This window comes from Cebus imitator, unplaced genomic scaffold (assembly GCF_001604975.1).
Source record: "Cebus imitator isolate Cc_AM_T3 unplaced genomic scaffold, Cebus_imitator-1.0 Scaffold125, whole genome shotgun sequence".
Classification (NCBI taxonomy): Eukaryota; Metazoa; Chordata; class Mammalia; order Primates; family Cebidae; genus Cebus; species Cebus imitator.
Genome location: NW_016107440.1, coordinates 4,040,050 through 4,065,285, shown reverse-complemented (window position 1 = coordinate 4,065,285; position 25,236 = coordinate 4,040,050). Strand labels below are relative to the sequence as shown.

The following is a 25,236-nucleotide window of genomic DNA, read 5'->3' as shown; positions in this document are numbered from 1 at the left end:
GGCATGCACCACCATGCCTGGCTAGGTCATCTTTTTTTTTTTTTTTTTTTTGAGGCAGAGTCTTGCTCTGCTGCTGGGCTGGAGCACAGTGGTGTGGGATCTCAGCTCACTAAAACTTCTGCCTGCTGGGTTCAAGTAATTCTCCTGCCTCAGCCTCCTGAGTAGCTGGGACTCCAGGCACTTGACACCACCAATTAGCACACCCTGCTAATTTTTGTATTTTTGGTAGAGATGGGGTTCCACTATGTTGGCCAGGATGGTCTCAATCTCTTGACCCTACCTCAGGCTCCCAAAATGCTGGGATTACAGATGTGAGCCACCGCGCTGGGCTGGGTCATCTTTTAATGCAAATGTTACCACATGACCCTCTTTAATTCTATCCTTGCCTCTCCAACTAAGCTCATGGGTAAAATTCAAATGTCCTAAACAAGGCATTTCAGGCTTTTTGTAACTGGTTCCAGAGAACATAGAAACTCATCCAAACACCTAGAGCTCTTTAACACCAAGGCAGACGCTAGAGTAAATGTGCAGCGTCCAGGGTGGCAGGGGAGCATGCCAAATAGCTGCTCACCCAACCTGGTCCTTCTGGGGTGTCCCGTTGCCCCTACTGCAAAGGGGACTCGAGACAGGGAAGGACTGGACATGCAGACTCTGCTCACCCAGGCTGACCTGCATGCCCCGCCCCTCCCTGAGCCCAGGGCTGACTGTGAAGTCACCAGCCACACTCCGCCATGCATTGTGACACCCCTGCCAGAAACCACTGCATCTGGCATGTTATCAGCTCTGGCTGGAGGCAAAGGTTGGGCAGTTTGGGACTGGATGACAAGAAGATGTTCCGGCTTCTAATACCCCTGCTCATGGCACTGAAGGGATGTGCCCAGGAAGATCCAGGTCTGTGCCAGGCTTGCCAGGAGCAGAGGTTGGGAGAAGGACTGCCACCTCTTACCTGGCTCCTGGAGAGTTGACTTAGAAGCCCAAGGGATGCTGAGTTAGGGCAAATGACTCTGAAAATGAAGAGATTATAATTGATCAATCCAAGCCCACTTATTGGTTCTGCAAAGATGCCGTCTAAAATGATCCCCCGGGGTCTGGACCCAGAGTTCTAGAAGTTCAGAGGAATTGGAGGAACACTTTAACAGCTGACTTTGCTTCTCATGTCCACCTTCCTTTTTGTAAAAGCATTAACAATTCTATCAGGCCCAACACCCTGGAGGCAGCAAAGTGGTGGTGGAATAAGACTTTATTTAATTTAGAATGCCAGTGTTGGATTATATAATCTCATAACGTGGAGAACATGACAGGGCTATTGGGTAGTGTAAATGAGTGAAGGCAAAGTTTGTTTTGCAGAGCCTTAGTCCTGGGAGAAGCTCCCGAGGAAAAAGCTCTGTGTTAGACAGGATTTGGAAATGTTCCATTTGATAATTTTTTTGTAGAATCACCGTGGATAACCATATATGAAAGGCTCTGATATATTAAAGAAAGAGGTCTAAGTTTGATTTTATTGAATCTGGCATTTTTGAGATTATCTATCCATAAGACCACTCTTGCCCAAACTCCCAGCCTGATTCAGAATATTTTACATTTATTCTTTTGAGAATTAAACCTGTTCCTAGAGTTTTCCCATTTTTCTTATCTGGGTGAGTTTTTAAAGTTGATTTGCAGGACCGTTTTGAATTTTAATGACATAAGACATTTGTCTCTTATAAGTCGTGCAAAATCTTCCTAATTCTTCAGTTCTCTTGCAATTTTATTTTGGACCAAACACATTTAAAATGTGTGTAAACAATTCATCAGTATTTTTACTTATGATTCTTGGCTTTTATTTCATGTTTTTGGAAGGACTTTTTCAAACCAAGAATATAAACGCAGCATACTGGACACCATAGAGTGAGCTCTGAAGTTAGACTGTGTTCTAATTACATTTCCTCTATGCACCTGCTGTGTGACCTTAGGATGAGTTACTTAATACTTCTGTATTTCAGTTTCCTCATCTGCAAAACGGCTGTATTAAGATTTTTGTGAAAATGAGATTTGCACAAAACTCTGAGAACTGTGCCTGAAACTTCATAAATACTCAAAATTCATTAGCTTTTATATCTTTACTTCTTAAATTAATTTTTCCTATTCTGGATTGGTAAAGATATTTTCCTATGTGATTCTCTAGAAGTTTTGTATTTTCATATTTTACATTTAGACTTAGAACCCATTTGGTATCAATTTTCGTATGCAATAAAAGGATCAAGATGAATTTTTTTCCACCTAGATATCCTACTGACCCAGCTCACCTGGGAACATTCGTTCACCAGCCGCCACCTTTGTAAAAATCAAGTCTCATTATCTATCAGGCTGTTTCTACACGCTGCTTACTTCACTGCCATATTTATTGATCTCTGTGCCTCGCCATGCAGTCTGAATTCTCACAGTTTTATAAAAGTCATGAACTGTAGTAGTGTCAGTCCATCAGCATTGCTGTTCTTCAGTACCATGTTGGCTTTTCCTAGCCAACTGCATTTCTAATTTTAGAATAGGGTTGGCAAGTTCCATAAACAAAACTTGGCATTTTTGATGGTGATTGCATTTAATCTATAGGACAATCTCAGGGAAATTGATCTCTTTATAATATTGAACGTCTGACCCATGCCCATGTTCTGTCTTTCTACAGTTATCTTAGTAAGATATATAATTTTAAAAAATTAAAAGGTTTTGTGCACATTTGTTCATCTTTGTTTTCAGGTATTTTATGATTTTGAAGCTACTATAAGTGACACATATTTTTACTTTTTATTTCCTATTCATTTTATGCTGTTATGTAGATGTTTATGTTAACCTTTTATCCAGTAGCCTTGATAATTCGTCTATTAATTATAGTAACTCATATATATATCCCTTTGGATTTTCTGTATTCACAATCATGTCATCTGCAAATAACAGCAGTTTGATTTCTTTTCTATCCTTCCTTATTTATTTTATTTCTTTTTCCTATTACACTGGCTAGATAGACTGACTTGTACAACAGGTGTGTTTGACTGATATACGTTTCATCCATTAGCACACTGAATTTTTCTATATCCTTGTAAGAAAGCAAGCATGTAGCTTTATTTTTACATCCATTTAATTTAATTTATTACCAATACATTTGGGTGCAAATCTAGCATTTTATGATTTGTTTTCTATTTGTGGCATCTCTTCAAACTTTCTTTTATTTCTTGGCTTTATTTTAGATAGATTAAAAATATTTTCAACCATTCTACAAGCTATCCTGGAGATACAAGATTACACTTTAGCTATTATACATGTAACTATGTTAACAGTTAATAAATACACTGGGCCGGGCACAGTGGCTCACGCCTATAATCCCAGCACTTTGGGGTCTCAGGCAGGCAGATTGCTTGAGGTCAGGAGCTTGAGACTAGCCTGGCCAACATGGTAAAACCCCATCTCTACTAAAAATAGGGAAATCAGTTGGGTGTGGTGGCAAATGCCTATAGTCCCAGCTACTTGGGAGGCTGAGGCAGGAGAATTGCTTGAACCCAGCAGGCAAAGGTGGGAGTGTGCTGAGGTCCGCCAATGCATTCTACCTGGGCAACAGAGGAAGACTCATTTGAAAAAATAATGAAAAAAATACATGGCACCAGTGCTTGCTGCTTTACCTCTGCCCATCACATCCAAGGTGTTCAGGCTGTCACATGCCATGCAGATGAAGCCTCTGGACTGTAGTCTATTGTAGCAGCTCTTGAGGAGAGGAAATATTATTCCCCATGTACACTTGCAGCCCAGTTTACTTGTGATGTGTCCATATTTCTAGGGTGCAGATCCTTAAGCTGCTAACCAAAGCCATGGGAACTTATGAGCCCCACACCATTGACAGGTCCTGGAGTCCACAATTCACAAACTGCCAAGTTGTCCCCAGGACATTCCTATTGCCTGGCTCACCTCTCTGGAGTTCCTTCTTTTGCTATAAACTGGCCTGGTAACTCTTCATTAACTTAACTCCCTAGTGCTTTTGAGCAAGGAATGTTACATATTTTACCTTAGAAAAAGGTTCCAAATTTCATATTCCATCTCTTTTGGTTTTATTTTATTTTATTTTATTTTGAGACAGAGTTTTTCTCTGTTGCCAGGCTGGAGTGTGGTGGCGTGATCTTGGCTCACTACAACCTCTGCCTCCTGGGTTCAAGCGATTCTCCTGCCTTAGCCTCCTCAGTAGCTGGGATTACAGGCATGTGCCACCATGCCTGGCTAATTTTCCTATTTTTGATAGAGGCTGGGTTTTACCATGTTGTCCAGGCTGGTCTCGAATTCCTGACCTCAAGTGATCTGCCCACCTCGACCTCCCAAAGCTCTGGGATTACAGGCTTCATTTTTCAGTTGTACCCAGTCTAATTTTTCAGTTCTATTATTTCCCCTTATTTTTTCTCTGTTTCTGCCAGTTCCTTTTTATTTTATCCTTTCCTTTTGTGAGCTCCTATTTTATAGTGTTTCATGTTTTCTTCAATATCCTTGCATAAAACAGCTCTAAGCTATTTTTTCCCCCGGATAACAGCCAAACAAATGTATTATTCATGTGTATGTTGTACATTTTGTTTCTTTTCTCACAGTAGTTTTGCATGATTTTCCTGTTTCTCAGCTTGTTTGTTTTCAACTCGGGCCCAGTTCTAGGAGCTCTGCCTTTTGGTCCACATGATCGAGATAGAAACCCGCTGCTGCCTTTCCCTTTTGACGTGAGCCTGCTCGTGATCTTCTCTCTGTACCTGGAGGGCTGTGTGCTGGTAATTTATCTTCTCTGTTCAGCCTGCCTGGGGACAGTAGCGAAGGAGTTGGGGTCACAATCAGTCACAATCTAGGAACACATTATTGGAATACCTTCCCTTGGAAGCAGGGCAGGAAAGGGTGAAGTTCTATCAGCTTGGATGGAATCTTTTCATGGGTAGGGGTATCCTTGGATTTCAGGGGGTTCTTCCCTCTTTGTGGTGATTTTTTTTGAAACTCAAAGCCTTTTTTATTTCCTGAGCCAGATACATATTTTTCTCTGCAAAGATGGCTCTAGTACCGGCTGTGAGACTGAGTTACCTCCTCATCTTGCCATTGACCTTGTAGAAACCGTGGCAAGGGCGTAGGGGAGGCATCATGCAGGCAGGCTGTTCTCTCCAGCCTGTCCCGGCAGAGGTCAGGTGGCTTCCAAGGAGAACCTTCTGTCCTTCCCATCGTCTGCCTAGGACACAGGCTTTTGTCCTCTGAGCTGTAGGTGGTGGTGGGACTGTGTGGGCTTTTGTAATGTAGTTCTCAGCCCTCTGAGCTTCAAGGAACTCTAAAATAACAGTGCTGCATGTCGGTTGTCTTTTCTGGGTCTTCTTTCATTGTGGTAAAATTATAATGAAAACCCTCAAAGTTTGCAGCAATAGTTTGGTTCTTCTAATTTCAATACAGATGATGTTTATTCCTTTCTTTTTTTAAAATATATTTTCTTGAGGTGTGGTGGCTCATGCCTGTAATCCCAGCACTCTGGGAGGCCGAGGCAGGTGGATTACCTGAGGTCAGGAGTTCAAGACCAGCCTGGCCAACAGGGTGAACCGCTGTTCCTACTGAAAATACAAAAAGGTAACTGGGTGTGGTGGCAGGCACCTGTAATCCCAGCTACTTGGGAGGCTGAGGCAGGAGAATTGCTTGAATCCAGGAGGCAAAGGTTACAGTGAGTCAAGATTGCACCATTGCACTCCAGCCTGGGCAACAAGAGCTAAACTCAGTCTCAAAAAAAAAAAAAAAAAAAAAAAAAAGAAAATTACAATGTATTTTGGTTAATTTCAGTATGCACCTAGGATGGGTGTATATGTGTATTGTGCATGATGTATTTACAAGCCATCTCTCCTCAAACATTACTGTAAAGTTATTTTACAATTCAAACAAAATATTATATATTAAAACTCAAAATACAAACCCAATCTTATTTTGAAATGACTGAGGTATATTGAAAATATTTAAATATATTAATAAAGGGTCCAAATCATCAAAAAGAATGGTGGTGGAATTCTGACCTGTATTTTTTCATAAAGGCCATTTAGTGCATGTCCTTGATAGAAAAGTCTACACGGTTTTTCTATGCATAAGGCAAAAAAATGATGAGTTCCATGGAGGCTACTGCAAATAACGTACACGAACTGTAAGTCAGAATAGCGAAATTGCATCTTCCAGGTGTGTCCAGAGAAGCAATCCTAAGCCTGAGTCTAGCATTACCATGGCCAGAAGGAGCAGCGACGTGTGAGTAGGCAGAACTCTGCACTGAAAGCATAGAGTGTTGTATTAGTCCATTCTCGCATTGCTGTGAAGAAATACCCGCGACTGGGCTGAGACCGCGTGATTTGTAGGAAAGGAGGTTTCATGGTTCTGCACACTGTACAGGAAGTAAAGTGGCATCTGCTTCTGGGGAAGCCTCAAGAAGCTTCCACTTATGGCAGAAGGCAAAAGAGGATCAGGCATGTCACATGGCCAGAGCAGGAGCAAGAGGGAGAGAAGGGAGAAGTGCTACACACTTTTGAACAACAAGATCTCGTGAGAACTCACTCACTATCACGAGAACGCCACCAAGGGGTTGATGCCGAACCATTCAGGAGAAATCCACCCCCGTGATCAAATCCCCTCCCATCAGGCCCTACCTCCAACTCTGGGATTATAGTTCAACATGAGATTTGAGTGGGGACATGGATCCAAACCATATCAAGTGTAGTGATCAATTCCAGTGACTCTAAAACGAGACTGCCTGGTTTCCATTCCGGGTTCCAGTACTTACTAACAGTGTGCCCTGGAGGAACTTACCTGCCTCTCTGGGCCTCCATTACTTCTGTGAAATAGATTTAATAACATAACGCATCTTATAAGTGAAGATGAAAGGAGTTCATATGTATAAGATCAACAGCGTAGCACAGTGCCTGGGCTATAATAGGTGTTGGCTGTTACTATTGTAATGTCCTGCCCTGTAAGGTCCTTGAAGAAGGGGCTGGGCCTGATTGACAGATGGTCTATGTGGAAGGAACAGCATTGAACTGGGATTGAGAAGACTTGGGTTTGAAGCTCAAATTTGCCACTAATACACAACCTTATACCGGGTAGATTTTTGATAAATATTTCTGAGATGAGTAAATAAGCAGATAATGAATAATTGATAGCTCTTTATCACTACTCAGATTTAACCAGTTCCTGAGAGAGAATCAAGGAGATTTCCAAGATTTTGTGCAGCAGAACTAAGCCTTTCTGATTCGATCCCCTAAACAAGTTGTCCAGAAACAGTTTAAAGATCTAAAAAGCTTAAAATTGGGATAAAAAGAATAGTAAAAATCATGGGTGGTAAACTTCTGTAAGTAATGCATCCAGAAGATTGCATAAGCTGAAATTATAAAGCACTCAAACATTCAGGAAATGTGTAGCTTTTATGTTCACTCATTTATTCAATAAACATTTAGTGAAACTTAACATATTCAAAAACTGTTAAATATTAGCAATATGAAGAGGGCACACATGATTTACAGCCTCAGGACATTTATGGTCTAGGCAGGGAGAGAGACATGTCAGCAGATAATTAATACAACACGGTAAGTGCCCTGTTGACGTGGGTTCAAGATGCTTTGGGGTCTCAGAGAACGGCCGAATGTTGATTTGACCACCAACGGCCAATGACTTAATCAATTATGACTATGTAATGAAGCCTCCACCAAACCCCCAAAGGAAATAATTTGGAGCACTTCCAGGTTGCCGAACACGGGGAAGGTGGCGTGCCCAGAGAGGGCATGGAAGTGCCATGGCCCTTCCCCCAGACCTGGCCCTGGGCATCTCTTCATCTGACTGTCCATTTGCACTATTTAAAATATCCTTTGTGATACATGAGCAGTAGTAAGTAAACTGCTTTCTCCTGTGTTCTGTGAGCTGCTCTAGTGAATCATCAAACCTGAGGATGGGGTGGTAGGAATCACCTATTTGTAGCCAGGTCAGAAGTTGTGACCTGGGAACCTGCTCTTTGTGATTGGCGTCTGAAGTGGGGGGCAGTCTGTGGGACTGAGCCCTTACCCTATGGGGTCTGTGCTAACTCTGGTTTCCATCAGATTGAGTTGAGTTGCAGGAGGCCCAGCTGGGGCCCTGTGGAAAATTGCTTAGTGTGGGAAAAACACTCATATGTCTGGCGTCACGGATGTACTATGGAGAGTGGGGGCATGTAGAATAGGAGAAAACAGTTTGTTTTTTCCTTTCCACCAAGCTATGTGACTTTGTCTTGCAGGAAGGGACCATGGAAGGGTTTAAGGAGAAAATCAGCAAGATTATCCCATGTGCTAGATGGGGAACTGAGGCGGCTGTGTGGGAGGTGGAAGGTGGAGGGAGGAGGAGGTTGAGGGACCAGGGCTAACATGAGGGTGAGGCGACTGCCCCGAAGTCCCACAGAGAGATGCTGAGGGGCTGACGGAAGCAGGCACAGGAAGAGGAAGGACAGGGTCCTCCTTTGCATGTTGGAATCTGGGGGATTGTTGGAGCTGTGGGGGCTTGAGGAAGAAGTGGCAACTTTACTGGGGAAGAGAACAGCTCTGGCCATCACAGACCAGTGCAACCTGATTGACATGGCGATTGACCTGGGGTAACAGGAGGACTGAGAACAATCAACTCAGAGTAAATTGCAGTATCCTCATGGGGTGGCAGGAGGGAAAAAAGACAATGCCAGTTTCTGCAAAGGGACATCTTCTAACATAAATATCTACTGATTTATTGCCATAAACTCGGTGTCCTGGGCAATCTATGTTTATGGAATTTTAAGTATTGTCCGCATTAAACATACAGTGAATGTTTACCCTCTGTCTAAATGCTACTAGCTGTGGAGTTTTCCTTAGTGCCATGACCAAGACTGTTAACCAGTTCTACCGCTGCAACCAGTTAGCCCATGGGTTCTTAAACTTGGTGGCTGTGAGCTCTGAGAATTGAATAAACTCTTTGGATTTGGCACTGAATTTGGGCACTGAATTCAGATTTGGTTTAAATCTTCATTATAAAAACAAACAATTGTCTATTTTTGTATTGGTGGAGAATGTCTGCCACTCAGTTTCAGTGTAACAGCCAAAACTGAAACCAGCCAGGCATCTGTAACAACAACTATTGCTACACATTCATGCTAAGCTGGTATTAGAGCTCCAGGTGGACTTGCATCCTCCCTGGATACGTGTTCACTTGGGAATTCGAGAAGCTCTGCAGAGATGGGGAGGAGACAATGCAGAGAGAATTGGGAGAAAACGAGATCAAGTGCGGAGCTGTGAGAAATAGGGAAGACCCTTTCTACTCTGATTTAAATTTCAAGCCAGGAATTAGAAAAATGAAAACCTGGGGCACGAGATAGGACGAGAAATATCCACCCCGAATTAACAAAAGACGAGCCCTAAGTTATTCTCCTAATGTTGTTACTGCATCCTAATGCTGCAAAGTGACATCTTCTGACATAAATATCTACTAATTTATTGTCATAAACTTGGTGTCCTTGGCAACCTATGTTTATTGAGTATACATTCTAGTGCTATAACATCACTGATGCTTCTTTTCTTAAAGAGATTATTAGAGCAAATGATGAAAATCGTGACAGATAGACATGAACAGATTCCTTCAAAAGACGCTTCTGTAATACTTTCTTAGAAAAGATCATGACTCTCTAAGCATTTCAGCCATATGAAGAAATGAAAAAGGAAAAGGTTTAATCAAGTAACGAATTTTCACTTCCAAACATCAAAATAGAAGACATTGATACATTGGGTGAGCTGAGTATCATGCACTGAAAAACAGGTTTTTTTGTTTTTGTTTTTTTCAGAAGAAAAGGATGTTCAAATATCCTTAATACTTAAATAACTTCTTTACAAAAACAATTGGTAAATATCATACTTAAAATGAACTTTAAACAAGTCCATAGGTGAAGCCCTGGGAGCACAGAGGTAGAGAAATGACCTTTCAGAGCAGATCCTTGGGTTATGGAATAAAACCATGTGGGACCCTGGGTAAGTATCATGAAGGATCCGGGCAAGATCACACCCTCAACTTGAAATACAGTCAGGGGCTGCCAAACAACGTTTGGGGCAATGGCAAACTGCATATACGACAGTGGTCCCCCAAGATTACAATGGAGCTGAAAAATTCCCATCCCTTCGTGACAACGTAGCTGTCACTGTAGCACCACCCATGACTCACGTGTCAGTGGTGCTGTTAGCAGACCTCCCATACTGCCCGTTGTATGTAAGTCCAGCACATACAATTATGCACATCAAATAGTACTTGATAATGCTAAGAAGCAATTATGTTATTGATTTATGTATTTATTACCCTAAGTTTTTGGTAATTTTAGAGTATACTCTTTCTTCTTATAAGTAACTGTAAAACAGCCTGAGACAGGTCCTTCAGGAGGCCTGCAGAAGAAGGCACTGTTGTCACAGAAGATGACAGCTCCATGCATGTTCTTGCCCCTGAAGACCCCCCAGTGGAACAAGAGGTGGAGGGGAAGACCATGATACTGCCAGTCCTGACCCGTGTGTAGGCTGATGTGTCTATGGATGGCTAATGTGTGTGTTTGTGTCCTGGCTTCTTTAAAAAAAGTTTAAAAAGTAAAATATAATTAATTTTTTCAATAAAAAAGCTCATAAAATGAGGATACAAAGAAACAAAATATGTTTATAGTGTATAATGTGTGTTTTAAGCTAATGTTATTACAAAAGAATTTTAAGAGATTAAAAAATAAAAGTTTATAAGTTAAAAAGTTATAGAAGCTAAGATTAGTTTATTAATGATGATAGAAAAAATTCTTTATTAATGTAACGTAGCCTAAGTGTACGGTGTTCACAGTCTACAGCCACGCACAGCCGTGTCCTTGGCCTTCACATTCACTCACTGCTGCTCCCTTACTGACTCACACAGAGCAACCTCCAGCCCTGCAAGCTCCATTCATGGTAGGCGCCTTGGACAAGTGCACTGTATTATCTTTTAGATCCTATTTTTACTGTATCTTCTCTATGTTTAGATATGCAAATACCCGTGTGTTACAGTTGCCAGTAATACTCAGTACAGTGACCTGTTGTATGGGATTGTAGCCGGGGCGATAGGCTATGCCATACAGCCTAGGTGTGCAGCAGGCTATGCCATCTAGGTGTGTGTAAGTTCACTCTGTGATGCTTGCCTTTAACCACACACTTCTCAGAATGTGTCCCATTTTTAAGCGACCCATGATCCCTGGTCCAGTCAGAGACTCTTTTTTTTTTTTTGAGATAGACTCTTGCTCTGTCTCCCAGGCTAGAGTGCAGTGGCGTGATCTCAGCTCACAGCAACCTCCACCTCCCGGGTTCAAGCAATTCTCCTGCCTAGTCTCTGGGGTAGCTGGGACTACAGGTGCCCACCACCATAACTGGCTAATTTTTGTGTTTTTAGTAGAATTGGGGTTTTGCCATGTTGGCAAGGCTGCTCTTGAACTCCTGGCCTCATGTGATCTGCCTGCCTCGGCCTCTCGAAGTACTAAAATGACAGGCTTGAGCCACAGCGCCCGGCCCCTCATAGACTCTTCTGGATGGAAGCCCTGTCTTACTCTCCTCCTGTGTGCCTGTTCCCACCCACTCCGGCCATAATCTAACACGGTGGCAGAGGGCTCCTCTGGGGTTTCTCTGCTCAAAATCTATCACCATCTCCTCCTAGCTGCCCGTACAATGGTAAGAATTAGTAGAGGTTGTGGACATCCTCGTTGTTCTTGACTCCACAGGGATGCTTCTAGCTTTTCCCCAGTCAGCATGCTACTCACTTTCAGGCCAAGATAGATACACTTTATCATGTTAAGGAGATGTTCATCTGTTCTTATTTTTATATGTCATTTAAAATTCAGGAATAGTCATTGCCTATATTCTCTAGCTATGACTTTTCTAACTTTTTATAAAGAGTAAAATTTATGTTTTGATGTACCATTCTATGGGGCTTTTAGACATGCGTAGATTCATGTTACCTGCACTGTAGACAAGATACTGAAATTTTAAGTACTCCCCAAAATCCCCTCTGTCTGCTCACTTGTACTCACCCCTCCCTGACTCCCAACTCCTGGTAGCCACTGTCTTGTTATCCATGCCTAGGGTTTTGTCTTCTCCAGCATGCCATACAAATAGAACCCTACACAATATGTGACCTTCTGAGCATGGGTTCTCTGACTTAGCGTAACGCATTTGAGATTCCTCTGGTGTTGCATGCACCAGTAGTTCCTTTTGATTTTTACTTCTGGGTGGTATTCCATCATGTGGATAGATTACAGTTACTTATCCATTCACCCATTGAGGAATATTTGGATATTTCCAGATTGGAGGATTGTGAACCACCCTGCAATAAATATTCCTATGCATCTGCTACAATGGCTAAGATAAAAACTTCTGATAGCACCAAGTGTTGACAAGGAGGTAAAGTGATAGGGACTCTTACCCAGTGTTGTTGTTGTTTTTTTTCTTTTAAGACGGAATGTTGCTCTATCTCCCAGGCTGGAGTGCAGTTGTGCGAACTTGGCTCACTTCAACCTCTGACTCCTGGATTCAAGTGAATCTCCTGCCTCCTGCCTCAGCTTTTGGAGTAGCTGGGACTACAGTCCTGAACCACCATGTCCAGCTAATTTTTGTATTTTTAGTAAAGACAGGGTTTTACCATGAAGGTCAGCCCGGTCTCAAACTCCTGACCTCGGGAGATCCACCTGCCTCGGCCTCCCAAAGTGCTGGGGTTACAGGCGTGAGCCACTGCACCCAGCTGGAACTCTTATTCATTGTTGATGGGAATGCAAAATGGTGCAGTCATGTGAAAAGCAATTGGGCAGTTTTGTAAAAGGTTGGGTGTGCACTGACCACGTGACCTAGCAGTCCCTATCTAGGTATTTATCCCCCCCAAATTAAAAATTACATTCACACAAAAATCTCTCTTTTAAACTCTGTTTTTATTTATTTTCATTGCTTCTCTACTCTTTATCCCTTACTATGCTGTCCAAGGAATTTTTGTCATTTCATTTTTTCGTTTCTAGCCTGACGTCTGCCAGCTCATGCCTCATCTCCTGTTTTCTCATTTTCTCCTTGTGTTTTCTTATAACTTCTCCCTGTGGTTTCTAATTTATAATTTTCTTTCACATAGATGATTGCTTTATAAGGTTTTTTTTTTTAATGATTTATGGCAAAATATCTACTCAGATTTTTTTTATTTGTTCTGGGTAACATTTTCCTAGTTAGAATTTCATCTAGTAAATGTTACTGTTTTTCCTATCCCTGTCCCTTTAAAAAAGAATACATATTTATTATGTCTGTGCCAAATCTCTCTTTGCTTCTCATTTTCCTGGGTTGTTTCCAGCAGTCCTTCAGGGAATGGAATTTGCTGGAGACTGGTGGCCACAGTGACCATGTCCTTTACTGTGCATGTCTTTTGTGACCCCCAGCCCCCTACAGGCTTTCTTTAGATCCCTATAAATTGGGTCCTACAATTTATTGCCTCTGAGATCCAAACCCATCCTTCGTTACCTGCTCTGCAGTAATGCAGCTGGACCCTCTAAGAAATTTTTCTTTATAGCAAGCACAACATTAAGCTTTCTCAGCATTAGATGCTGGAAGGATACTGCAGGTGGAAAGGGCCTTTCTTTCCAGTCCAGTCCAGCATGCTTCTGTTTGCTGCTTCTTGCCCTGTGGTGTGGTTGCCCACAGCATGTGAGGAATGCTTGCTGGTGCTCAGCTCCGCCATGCTTCTCTCAGTGAGTTCAAGCCCTGTCCCCTGTTCAGTTATCTGTTCTACAAATGAGCCAAGGATGGCCCTTAGCTTGCCAATTTCTTCATGGCAGTCTTCTCATTAGCTCAAAAGCCTGCTGGTGTCAAACTCAAGGTTTTACACATCCAGCTATTTTGAACATAATCTAAATAAGTAGATGTTTAGCCATCTAAAGCTCACCTTCTTTGGATACTCTGTGAAACTGCACCCAACATCTGCTAGCCACAGGTAACATGAAGCCTGAGGCTCTAACAGACCCCAAGCCACTGCCACCCATGGGAGCTCTCTGACCCAGAGACTCCCCACAGTGCCAGTGAACCACATCACCCGGACAAGTAAGCCCCCTGTCAGAGTCCTCTTTCCTTAGAAGTTCCCTTGTCCTCTTCTTCTTCTGGATGGTGTTGCCGTAACCTCCACATAGTCTCAGGCTGTAAAGGGCTTCCCCTGCGTGCAGCCTCCGAGAGCATTTCCCAAATGAAACGTGTGTGCTGCTACCGCCTCGTGGTCATATCTTTCTCTTGGATCAGCCTCAAAACCCCCTGAGCCCTCTGTACCTTCTCACTGCGGCGTCCCAAGGCGGACACACACATCCCAGGTCTTGCACCCCCTAGCCAGTGGGCAGGCTCCTGACAAGCTCCCTGCAGGCACCTGTGTGCTGCACCAGTCCTGGACACCTGCACTCCAGAGGGATTCTTTCTGTTTCTCTAGTGAAAGGGGATCAACTCTGGCCTGGAGCAACCAGGCAAATGTCTTTGCCTTCCACTGGGCTTGCACATACGTTCTCCAATGTGTTGTGAGTCCCGTTCCTGGGTAGGGGCTCCCCTGCCAAATTTGGCTCCTCCTCAGATACTCTCCTCCTGCCCTGCTGTATCGTAGAGTGCTCCTGATGCTTTGTAGTCATTCCCTCGTTTGTGATTCTTCCTGTTAAACTTTCCTTGTTCAAGTCACTGCAAGGTTTCCATCTCCTGAGTGGACGCTGTGTATCTTTGGTGTATCCCCATGGCCACCGTTACCCCGTGTGCCTCTGACGGAGCCCTGCCCAGACTCCCCATGTCTCCCAGCTCTCTGTGGCTGTGAGGAATGGACACTGACAAGGATGCAGATTGCTGGTGTTTTCTGAGCTCCCCGCATCCTCAGCCTGCTTGTGGCCCCTCACTCAGCTTTCAGCACTGGGCTTAGCTGGGAAGATTCTGGTAATAAGGGATAGGGGCCTCTCTGTGCTTCTCATGTACAAATGGCTCTTTCCTTTCTCTTTCAGAAAACGTTCAATGTGGCTACAGGCCTGCCTTTCCAAACTCCTCGTGGCTACCATTTCATGAGCGGCTTCAAGTCCAGAATGGTGAGTTTCCGTGGCAAGTGAGTATCCAGATGTCTCAGAAACACCTCTGTGGAGGCTCAATCATACACCGGTGGTGGGTTCTGACAGCTGCACACTGCTTCTCAAGAACCCTGTAAGTATCCTCATTTACATCCTGCCTTGTCAACGTATTGTCTGGGCTGGGCAGATCAATAGGCCGGTGCGCAGGCCTGTGAAGCCCTAGGTTCCCTGTGCAGAGTGTTGCATTGGCTTTGTACTTCAGGGTCTCTGCCTACACCCACTCTCCCTTCTTTATTTAGCCAACTATATCAAAGGTGGGCTGCTAGTCAGAGCTACCCACCCAGTATATCAATACACTCTCCTGTCTGTCATCTGCGTATGAAGACAGCACACTGGAGTCCCTGATTGAACACCTTCCCATTGAGCACCTACTATGTACTGTTCCAAGTGCTGGGACATAGGAGTTGACAAGACTGCCAAGGTCCCTGTCCTCAAAGAGTTCACAATCTCATCTCTCGTTCCTCTTCTTTTGGTCAGGGGAGTTTTCCTGGGCTGACAACCCACTGGTTCAGAGGTTTTTCAGAGTATGAGCCCCTGATTCCTATCTATCTGGTCCTAGCCCTGCTCTGGATCACCGTAGCTCACCCACTGCTCTGGACTTCTCCTTAGTTAGTTGTGAACTCACTGTTTACAAATGTGTCTACGAATGTGAATTGCACTGTCACCCTTGTTAGGATAGGTGTTTTCGTATTCATTCTTTAGATTAGACATGGCAGTGGTAAATGTCACCGTGGTCATGGGAACAAGAACATTCAGCAACATCTACTCAGAGAGAAAGCAAGTGCGGAAGGTCATTATTCATAAAGATTACAAAGCACCCCATCTCGACAGTGACCTCTCTCTGCTTCTACTCGCCACGCCAGTGCAATTCACCAATTTCAAAATGCCTGTCTGCCTGCAGGAGGAGGAGAGGACCTGGGACCGGTGTTGGGTGGCAGAGTGGGTAACAACCAATGGGTATGGTACGTGCCCTCTCTTCAGTACCCATAGAAAGCCCAAATGTAGGGTGCCCCGGGCTAGAGAGCATGAAGCTTTGGGTGTGGGAAGGCTCGGGTCTGAATCGTGGTTTTCTCTCTCTTGAGCTCCTTCACCTTCCTCACCTTCAGCTTTCTCACCTGCAGCATGTCAGGAATGCCTCCTCAAATAAGTTGTGGGGATTAAATTAAGTGAGGTCCCCAGTAAAAGCCTAGGACATAGAAGAATCTCAAAATAGGAGAGCGATGATCATTTTTGTGGGGCCAAAAGCATAATAAGCCAGTTTGGATCTTCCCACCTGTGGCTGTTTCACGATGGCCATCTCCCCATCTGTTGGCCACCCCATGTATAGCTGTAAGACAGTGATTCTCCAATTAAGCTCCATTACTGATGACTCCACCCCTTTCCCTCTGGGCACCAGGCTGCTTGGCTAGGGATCTCTGGGAGGGTGGGAGTGTAGTGAGGAGAAGGCCAGGAGTTCCCCTAGCATTGTGGTCCGTTCCTTCTGACAAAATGGCATGACCAGGTGTGTTTTCTTGGTTTCTCCATTTGGCTTGGTGAAGATGCTGGCCAACACCAATTCAGAGGCTGGGCTGCTCTGATCCTCTGCATGGGATAAAGCCTGGCTGTGGAGAGGTGGTGGGAGCAGGGAGGACCTTCATTCTAAGTTTCCCTGGCAGGGACTGAGGCTGGGGCTTTTGTGGGCTGCTTCTGGAGGGAGTGAGCTTCCCACAGGAAGCACATTTAGTAGAGAAACTGCTCGGTGGGGCTGCTGGAGAGGAGACTGAAGTCACCCCAGGTCCCCCCGCCCTGTGAATTTGTGATCTGCTGGATGCTGGTGGCCTCTCAGTCTTCCATGCTGATCACGTGTGGGCTGGTTGCTGCTGATGGCTGATGCAGGGCTTGCTCTCACGCCAGCTTCCTCCGTTTCTCAGACCAATATGATGACTTAAACATGCACCTGGAAAAGCTGAGAGTGGTGCAGATTAGCCAGAAAGAATGCGCCAAGAGGGTAACTCAGCTATCCAAGAACATGATTTGTGCCTGGAAGGAACCAGGCACCAACGGCATCTGCAAGGTACTCAACCCTTGCCCAGCCTCCTCCTCCTTCCACTTACCCCAACACTTTCTAGGTTCCCAAATGGGGGACCCCTAGCCTACAACACGAGGACCTTCCCCTTTTCCCCTGCATGCTTTTGCTGGAGGTACCACTGATTGCAGACTGTTCTTCCTTTTCTCCTTCCAGGGAGACAGCGGGGCACCTCTGGTCTGTGCTATTTATGGAACCCAGAGACTCTTCCAAGTGGGTGTCTTCAGCTGGGGCATAAGAGCTGGCTCCAGGGGAAGACCTGGTATGTTTGTGTCTGTAGCTCAATTTATTCCATGGATCCAGGAGGAGACAGAAAAGGAGGGGAGGGCCTACACTGTAATCTCAGGATCTGCGAGACGCTCCCTGGTGTGGGTTCCTCAGTACCCCTTTTTGCTAGGACTGGGGTCTCAAATGCTGCTGGCCACCATGTTTACTGGTGATAAACCTGATTGCTAAGCTTTGGACCCACCCTTTTTCCTTCTCTTTCTTCTCTCTCTTCTCTCCCTTTCCATCCTCACACAAGCATCTGTGGAGCATCTGCTATGGGGTAGCATCTACACCAGCCCCCAGAAGTGAGACATGGACTCACTTCTCCCAAGTGTTAATACAGGCATGTGCCACAGAATGCCATTTTGGTCAGTGATGAACTGCATATATGATGGTGGTCAGAGCAACATGCTATACCATATGGTCTGGGTGTGTAGTAGGTTTGGCCATCTAGGTTTGCATACATTCATTCCATATTGTGTGCCTAGCAATGAAATTGCCTAACCATACATTTCTCAGAATGTATCCTGACATGACTGAATTTTAAAACACTTAAAATTTTAAAATTTTGAAGGTGGCATATACAGGAATATTCGTAGCACCATAGTTTATAATAAAAAATTAGAAGCACACAGTTGCTAACTTCATAAATAAAAAAACAAACCAATCTAGATACTCATTATCAGAGACCTGAATAAATTTTGTTATAACAACAGAATGTCATTAGCAGGTGATTACATACATCAGCTGGAGTTAAACAGATCAACATAGCTTAATCTCACAATGCAGTGCAAAGGCAAGTTACAGAAAAATGTATTCAGTGTGACATTTCTATAAATTTTAAAGACGTGTAAGGATATATTCAGATGTAGAAAAAACTAAGCAACTGCAAAGGGAAAAGAAACGCAAAGTTCAGGATATTCGTATGGCTGGAAGAAATGAGAGATCCTCAGAGGGCCTTGACTCTGCAGTGTTTTATGTTATGGTGTTATTTATATCATTTTATATCTTTAAAATTTTACTGTAATTTGTAGAAAGAAATGGAAAGGAGTGAAACAGAAACAGAAAAATTGAAGTATTTATAAGCTCTTCTCATTCTGCAAAACAAAATGTGCATTTAATGGCAAAACTAGTACTTGCAAGAGACGGTTGAAAGGGGAACAAGGATGAAAGGATAGAGCAGCTCTAGGTTAGTAAACAGACCTCTATGGTTTTTTTGTTTTTTGGTTGTTTTTTTTTTTTTGAGACAGACTCTTGCCCGTCAACCAGGCTGGAGTGCAGCAGCGCAATCTCAGCTCACGGCAACCTCCGCCTCCTGGGTTTAAGTGATTCTCCTGCCTCGGTCTCCTGAGTAGCTTGGATTACAGGTGCCCGCCACCACACCCTGCTAGTTTTTGTATGTTTAGTAGAGATGGAGTTTCACCATGTTGGCCAGGCTGGTCTTGAACTCTTGATCTCGTGATCCACCCACCTCAGCCTCCCAAAGTGCTGGGATTACAGGCATGAGCCATTACGCCCGGCCTCAGAAACCCTTATCTTAAGAGCAGCCTGGCTTGCAGGGCTGCTTCTCCAGCTTGCCAGGGATTTTATGAGGTCACGTCATTTTGTCTGTGACCTGAGGCCAAGAGGATGGTACCCCAGCCAATGGTTGGGAGGTGGTGGGAAACATGGCTACCCTCTCTCCCCCAGGCTGCCTCAGACTGTAGCTGATGACCAGGAGGAAATACCACGCTGAAGAGTTAGGTCACTGTAAAAATCCAACTCCACCAGAGCTCAGCTTTAGCTGGCACTGCTACTGTCTGCATTGTACATTGCAGATATTAGTGAGTGCATCTCATTGGACCCCAAATCATAGCCAGGATACTAGAGTAAGGCAGCTGCAACATGACCCAGAAATATGGAATTAGGATTTAGGGGAACTGGATTTTGAGTGTCTATAGACACCATCTAGCAAGCCTACCAAGTTGGCTGCTCTGTGTATGCACACAACCTTCTTCATTACAATTTCTAGAAAACAAGAATAGTAACAACAGCATGCTCCTAATACAATATAACTATCCTCCACACAGACAGAACACTCTGATCCTCTGAACAGTCTCATAAATCATCATATCCATCTTCGAGTGAGAATCAGCCCTCCTTGTTTAATCACACTCCCAGCTTCACATCCCTGTCAGTTTGGGTCCTCCAAGAGTCGATGCTGAGACTGAATCATAAGTGAAAGAGATTTATTGGGGAAATGCCGGGCAAGGATAAAGACTATTGGGAACAGGAGGAGGCAGAGCATTTTCAGACCCCATTGCAGGTCTGAGAAAGTCTGGAGCAGGTTGATGGGAGTTCCTGAGCAAATGGTGGAAGGTTGAACAGTAATGGCCCAAGAAAAAGTGGCCCCTGCCACTCTCAGCCACTCCACAGAAGAGCAGTCTTGGTCTGACTGCTATGATGGATCTGGAGGAGGAGTAGGTGAAGGCCATCACCCACTATGCTTCCTGCAGCAGGTTCTTTTGAAGTAGATCTGGGAGGTACACCTCCTCCATGGCCAGCACAATCTCACCTCCTAAAGATCAGTAATCAATGTAACCCATTGAACACTTGGGGAAAGGAAGGAAAAAAGGGAAATTGATACATACAAATACACAACAAGACACATATGAAAACCCAGGCAGCTGCAACTGTTCTCCAGTCTGCAGCTGACCCTGAGGCCACGGTTGGCATTTGTAAATTCCTTCTTCCAACTTGAACCTTGGCTGATTGTGGTTCTTTACTTGTTGGGGTGACCAGATGTTTGTTTCTGAGCTCTTGATGGTTTTTCCTGTATGGGGTTGCTATAGTTTTCCACTGATTTCTCCCTTTGGATAATGAAATACAAAGAGCATCCTCAGAGGATGTAATGGATTTCAGACATATTCCTCCTTGTCCCCATGTGTGGCGCAAATCTCTGTTCTTCAATATTTGGGGTCAGTATTCTCAACCAGTACACTAACCTCCTTTGCCTGTTGGCTCAGTGGTATAAAAAGCTCCAAATGGCCAGGTCTCAGTCTCAACTCTCCATGCAATAAATCCATCGTATTCCCTGGTAGAGGCATTCTTCGCTTGAGAACTAAGGCCTCTCAATCTCGAGAGCTCAAAGTTGCAGTGTTAAGAAGCAAAACTTTATTGCGTGTGGATCATTAGGTGCAATTGTAAATGAAGCCAGTCCCATTCTTATCCCTTGATTCCCAAATCCAAGCTTTGTGGCCACACATGAATCAGCTCCTATTGAATGTGCTTCATAATAGACACTGTACTTGGTAAAAGAGCCCTGGAGCCTCACAGGTCATGAGATCTCAACAGGCTCAGTTGCATAATCTTCATGGGGCCATTCCACTGTTCTGTCAGGCATGCGGCTTATGTAGGTGGTGGGGCCAATGGGAAGATCTGTGAATCCCATGGGCACCAAGTGCATCGCCTCACTTCTGTTGCATTTTAATCCGTTTGTAAGAAGTCATGCCAGATGCAAAACCACTGTGATGAGTAACCAGGCATTTAGTAAGTTTTGTGTGACAGGGCAGCAAAGGCTTGTGGGCATGGGAGACACATCCATAGGCAGAGTAAGTAAATGTCTAGTCCTGTGATGAAAAACTGCTGACTATGACGGAAGGGGCCGACGGTAATCAATTTTCCACCAGATGGGTACGTGCTACATTATCCCCAGCCTACAGACAATGGCCACAGCAGGGCCCTCCAGGGATTCTGGTGCTCACCTTGGAGATGTGTTTTTCAATGCCTGATATCACAAAGTGTTCTCAGGAATCTCATAAACTAGAGTTAAAGGATCAGGGAGCAGGTCACAATTTAGGAATCCATTCTGGCATTCTTTTTTTTCTTCTTCTTTCATTCTGGCATTGTTATCTAAGACTTTAGATTCCTTCTTTTATATGCTGGAAAGCAATTCTGTTTAATATAGGCCATTTGTTTTAGTCCTTCAACCAAACAGAGCTACTTCCAGCTGCTCTAGGTAAACCACTGAATTCAGAATTTCTCTTAAGTGCACCTAGACTGATAAATCTGGCTCAGTCAAATCAGATTTTACTTTGTCTCTCTCCTAAGTCCCTTAGAATTCATTCTTGCACATAATCCTCAGGTTTCTACAAATATATATTAGCAGAATGTTGTGGTTCTTTTAGTGTGTTTTCTATCTTCTCCTGGGTCAGATTTGAACTGATTTCTATGAATTCTGCTGGGATGACTCTACTGACTGCCATGGGAGGGTGATGGGGGGTAGTGCATGTGGGAGAATCCACATTCCCTGGGAAAGTACTTTCTTCAGATGAGTCTTTACAAAGTCTTCAAGCAAGAAAGGACTAGATTCCCAGAAAGGAAAGGAAGGGCAGCACAGTAGGCTTTAAGGTTTTGAAGTACATTGATTCATCTTAACACACCCAAGTGTCCCAATGCAATATTCCTGGTCAATGTCCTTCCCAATTAATCACCTTTCATATAAGCACCTAAAGAGGCAGTGAATTCAAGTTTGGTTGTAATTCTGCCACCTGCAGGAACAACTCTGGGTTTGATTTCCACTACGATAAGAGATTCTTTCAGAGGCAGTTGTAGAAGTTTCTCTGATGCTTTTGACTTATGCCTCTGAGTTGAAATTTTGAAGCCCTGAGATTGTCGGGGTATTTTGTTTTGTATGTTTTCTGTAAATTTTCCATTGCATTCAGTAACTTTAACCCTTGTATTTATCTCTTCCACCAGAAAATCCTATCAAAAAAGTGCTTGGTCTCTTTTAACAAGTAATTGATACCATGAATGACAGGTCATAACTGAAGACATTGCATGCAATGTCTTTTTCCAGAAACCCATTTTCCACTAGCATGAGGTCGTTACTGGCCTCAAGCTAATCCATGCCTGACACTGAATCTTAGATTTCCCTTCATCTTTGCAGTTGTATTTCCTGGAGCAACTTTCAGTACTAGGTACTTTATCAGTCAGGATTCTGTCAAGAAAATAGAAAATGGCCTATGTATCTCAAACAGAAAGGTATTTAATGCACGAAAATGAATAGTTCTAAAACCATCAAAAGTGCTTGATTCCAAGGTCAGGAAAATCAGTTGCTTCTTTTCAGGAGCTCAGTCAACTAAAGGAATCATTGGAACCCCCTGCAAATGAGAAAATTAGGATGATTTGCAGGAAAAGACCCAAAGTTAATGGCAAAACCTCATGACTGCCATCTGCTAAAATTTGCATGCCTGCACACAGCTGCCATGAGAAAATGATTGCTCTGTTTCCTCTGCCTCCTAAAACTTGGCTGAGAATCTAAATTGGAAGCCTGCTGGGATCCTGAGAAACATAGCTTTTAAGCTTTCAGCCTCTGCAATACCTGGGAGATTAAGAAAGGCAGAGATGGTGCTAAAAATCAGTGTATTATATCTGGCATATTGACCTACTATCAAGGTGGAAAACAAGAAGAGTGATTCCTTCATGTGGTTGCTATGAGGCTTAAGTGAGGTAACACTTGCAAAGTCCTAGGAACAGTATATTGTACATGATAAGGCTTAATAGTAGGTAGTGTGGTGTCTTTATCAGTCCTAACATCAGAACAGCTCATAGCTGTCAACTCCGTCCTCTGTGGGAATGACCATTGTTCTCCATTTGATGACACTGAACCATTATTTTCCATTTGTCTCCCATTTCCCCAGTACAGACCCATGTGCTGGACTCTCCTGGGTCCTGGGATGCTGGCTCCTTGGGACTGAATTACCGGGGATTCTAAATGCCACTTGGCTTGTCCTCAGCAAGTATTAACAGAAAGTAACAGGATAGGAAGGGAGGGCGTTGGGGTATGTCTTCCCTGTCACCTTCCTGTTTGGGCCATTGTTCTGCCACTGGCTGGGTCGTCCCTCCTCTGCACTTGTGGTCCTCACTGGATTCCAATGACAATATCTTCCCCTATGGCATACTGCTTTTCTTCAACTCTGGACACCTTGTTCTCCTTCGCTGAATCCCTTTACAATGCCCACACCTTTCAGTTCCTTTATTAAAATGCCTTCTTTTGCAGTTTCAGAGTAGAATCCTGTTTCCTTCTGGAGCTTTTCCTAACTGATATGCTTCGAGCCATCTTAACGCCCCAGGCCTGCTGGTATCAGAGTCATCGACCTCCTCATTTGTACTGCAGAGGGCTGGAGGGAGATTCGGAAAATCAGGGCAGGGTCCAGGAGAAGGTGAGGAGTGATGCGATGCTGAACTCTAAGTTGGCATCATGTGCCCCTCTTGGGGGCATGTGGGTTTCATCTCCAAGAGGCTGATGGACCATGGCACACAGACAGTGCCCTCCTGGACACAAGTCCGGGGCCCCCACCTGGCCGCCCTGCCCAGGGTGGAATGGCTACCTCAGGAGTTGCACCTCTGCTGTGCTGCGTGCAAAGATCCAACTGCCCTGTGCAGGGAAGAATTAGGACACAGCTGAAACCCAAAAGGGAAAAGAAATGGGCTGAAACCCACGGGGAGCAGAGTCTAGTTCTTAGTCTGCCTCCTGCCCCAAATAGCTCCCCTCTCCTACCACAGCTTGTGTTGACGTGTGGCTTTCACTGGCCGCAGATGCCACTGGAACGTAAACTAGCATGCAGAGAGTGGTGAAGAACCACAGGCCCTCAAGTCAAGTCCTGCCCTGACTCCGCACGATCCCTGGCCTGAAGTTCAGAGCACAGACCCCAAGTGACCCCTTGCTTACCAGGACATCCCAGCAGGGCCTCTGGTCCCCAGAGCCACAGCAAATTAGGGGGACCCTCTCTTCAGCCTTGGAGGGGGCTAGGGTTCAATTGTGAACTGCTGGGCAGAGGGGCTAGTGTCAGGCAGAGCTGCAGCCCTCCCTCCTGTCCCTGTCCCATCCACCCCTTCATTCCCTCCCTGTGCAGCCCCAGTGAGCTCTTTCAGGGAAGCCCATTCTCCCTCTGGACCTTCAAGGAGCCACGCTTACCTGCTCTTTCCCCTGGGAGAGCTTTCAGGTCAGTCTCAAACAGGACTTTCTTCCCGGCACAGGTTCTGTCATTGCATGGCTTCAGCCTGGTCTCTCCTGACACCAGCCAGGAGAGACAGACTTTTTCCCACACAGCAGTTACCAACCAGAAGTACCTGAGCAAGATCACCCTCAGCTCCTGCAGCCTTAGGGCACCCGAGTGTCCTGTCCGCTGGACATTTGTTATGGACAAAGATTTGTGTGGCCCATCAGTTTGCACACTGAAGCTCTAACCCTGGCTATAATTGGAGAGGGGGCCACCGAGGAAGCTATTAAGGTTAACTGAGATACAGGGTGGAGTCCTGGTTGATAGGATGGTGTCTTTATGAGGACACCTATAAGATGGATGCCCACTTGTCCCTCTGACTCCTCTGGTACAGAAACTGAGGAAGGATCATAAGAGAACATAGCAGGCACTGGTCACCTGCAGGCTAGGAAGAGAGCCCTCCCCAGGAACCTGGGTCTTGGACTTCCAGCCTCCTTTGTGGGAAATACATGTGTGTTGATCAATCGGCCCAGTCTATGGCGTTGTGTAATGGTGGCCTGAGCAGATGAAGACAGTGTGAAAGCATCACTTCTCCCCACGTGATGAAGTTACGGCAGCAGTGCTTTCAACAAATTAGGCAATGCTTCTGTGGTTCCCAGTGGGCAAGTGTTGAAGCTCACAAAACACAAAGGGTTTTTAAACATCTGGTCTTTGAGGTATAATTTCTATTCAGCAAATTCACCGCTTTAAGGTGGATGGTTCTGTGAATTCTGATGAAT

At 44.6% G+C, this 25,236-nt stretch overlaps 1 long non-coding RNA gene across 1 annotated transcript in view; it reads left to right on the top strand.

The window, feature by feature from the left end:
• The window catches only part of LOC119472956, a 55,738-nt gene extending 30,888 nt beyond the window's left edge, over positions 1-24,850 (top strand). The window contains exons 4-7 of the long non-coding RNA XR_005202122.1: positions 15,023-15,215; positions 15,845-16,104; positions 23,521-23,677; positions 24,495-24,850. This is a non-coding gene — a long non-coding RNA (uncharacterized LOC119472956). The remainder of the gene's footprint in view (positions 1-15,022; positions 15,216-15,844; positions 16,105-23,520; positions 23,678-24,494) is intronic.
• The last annotated feature ends 386 nt before the right edge of the window (positions 24,851-25,236 follow it).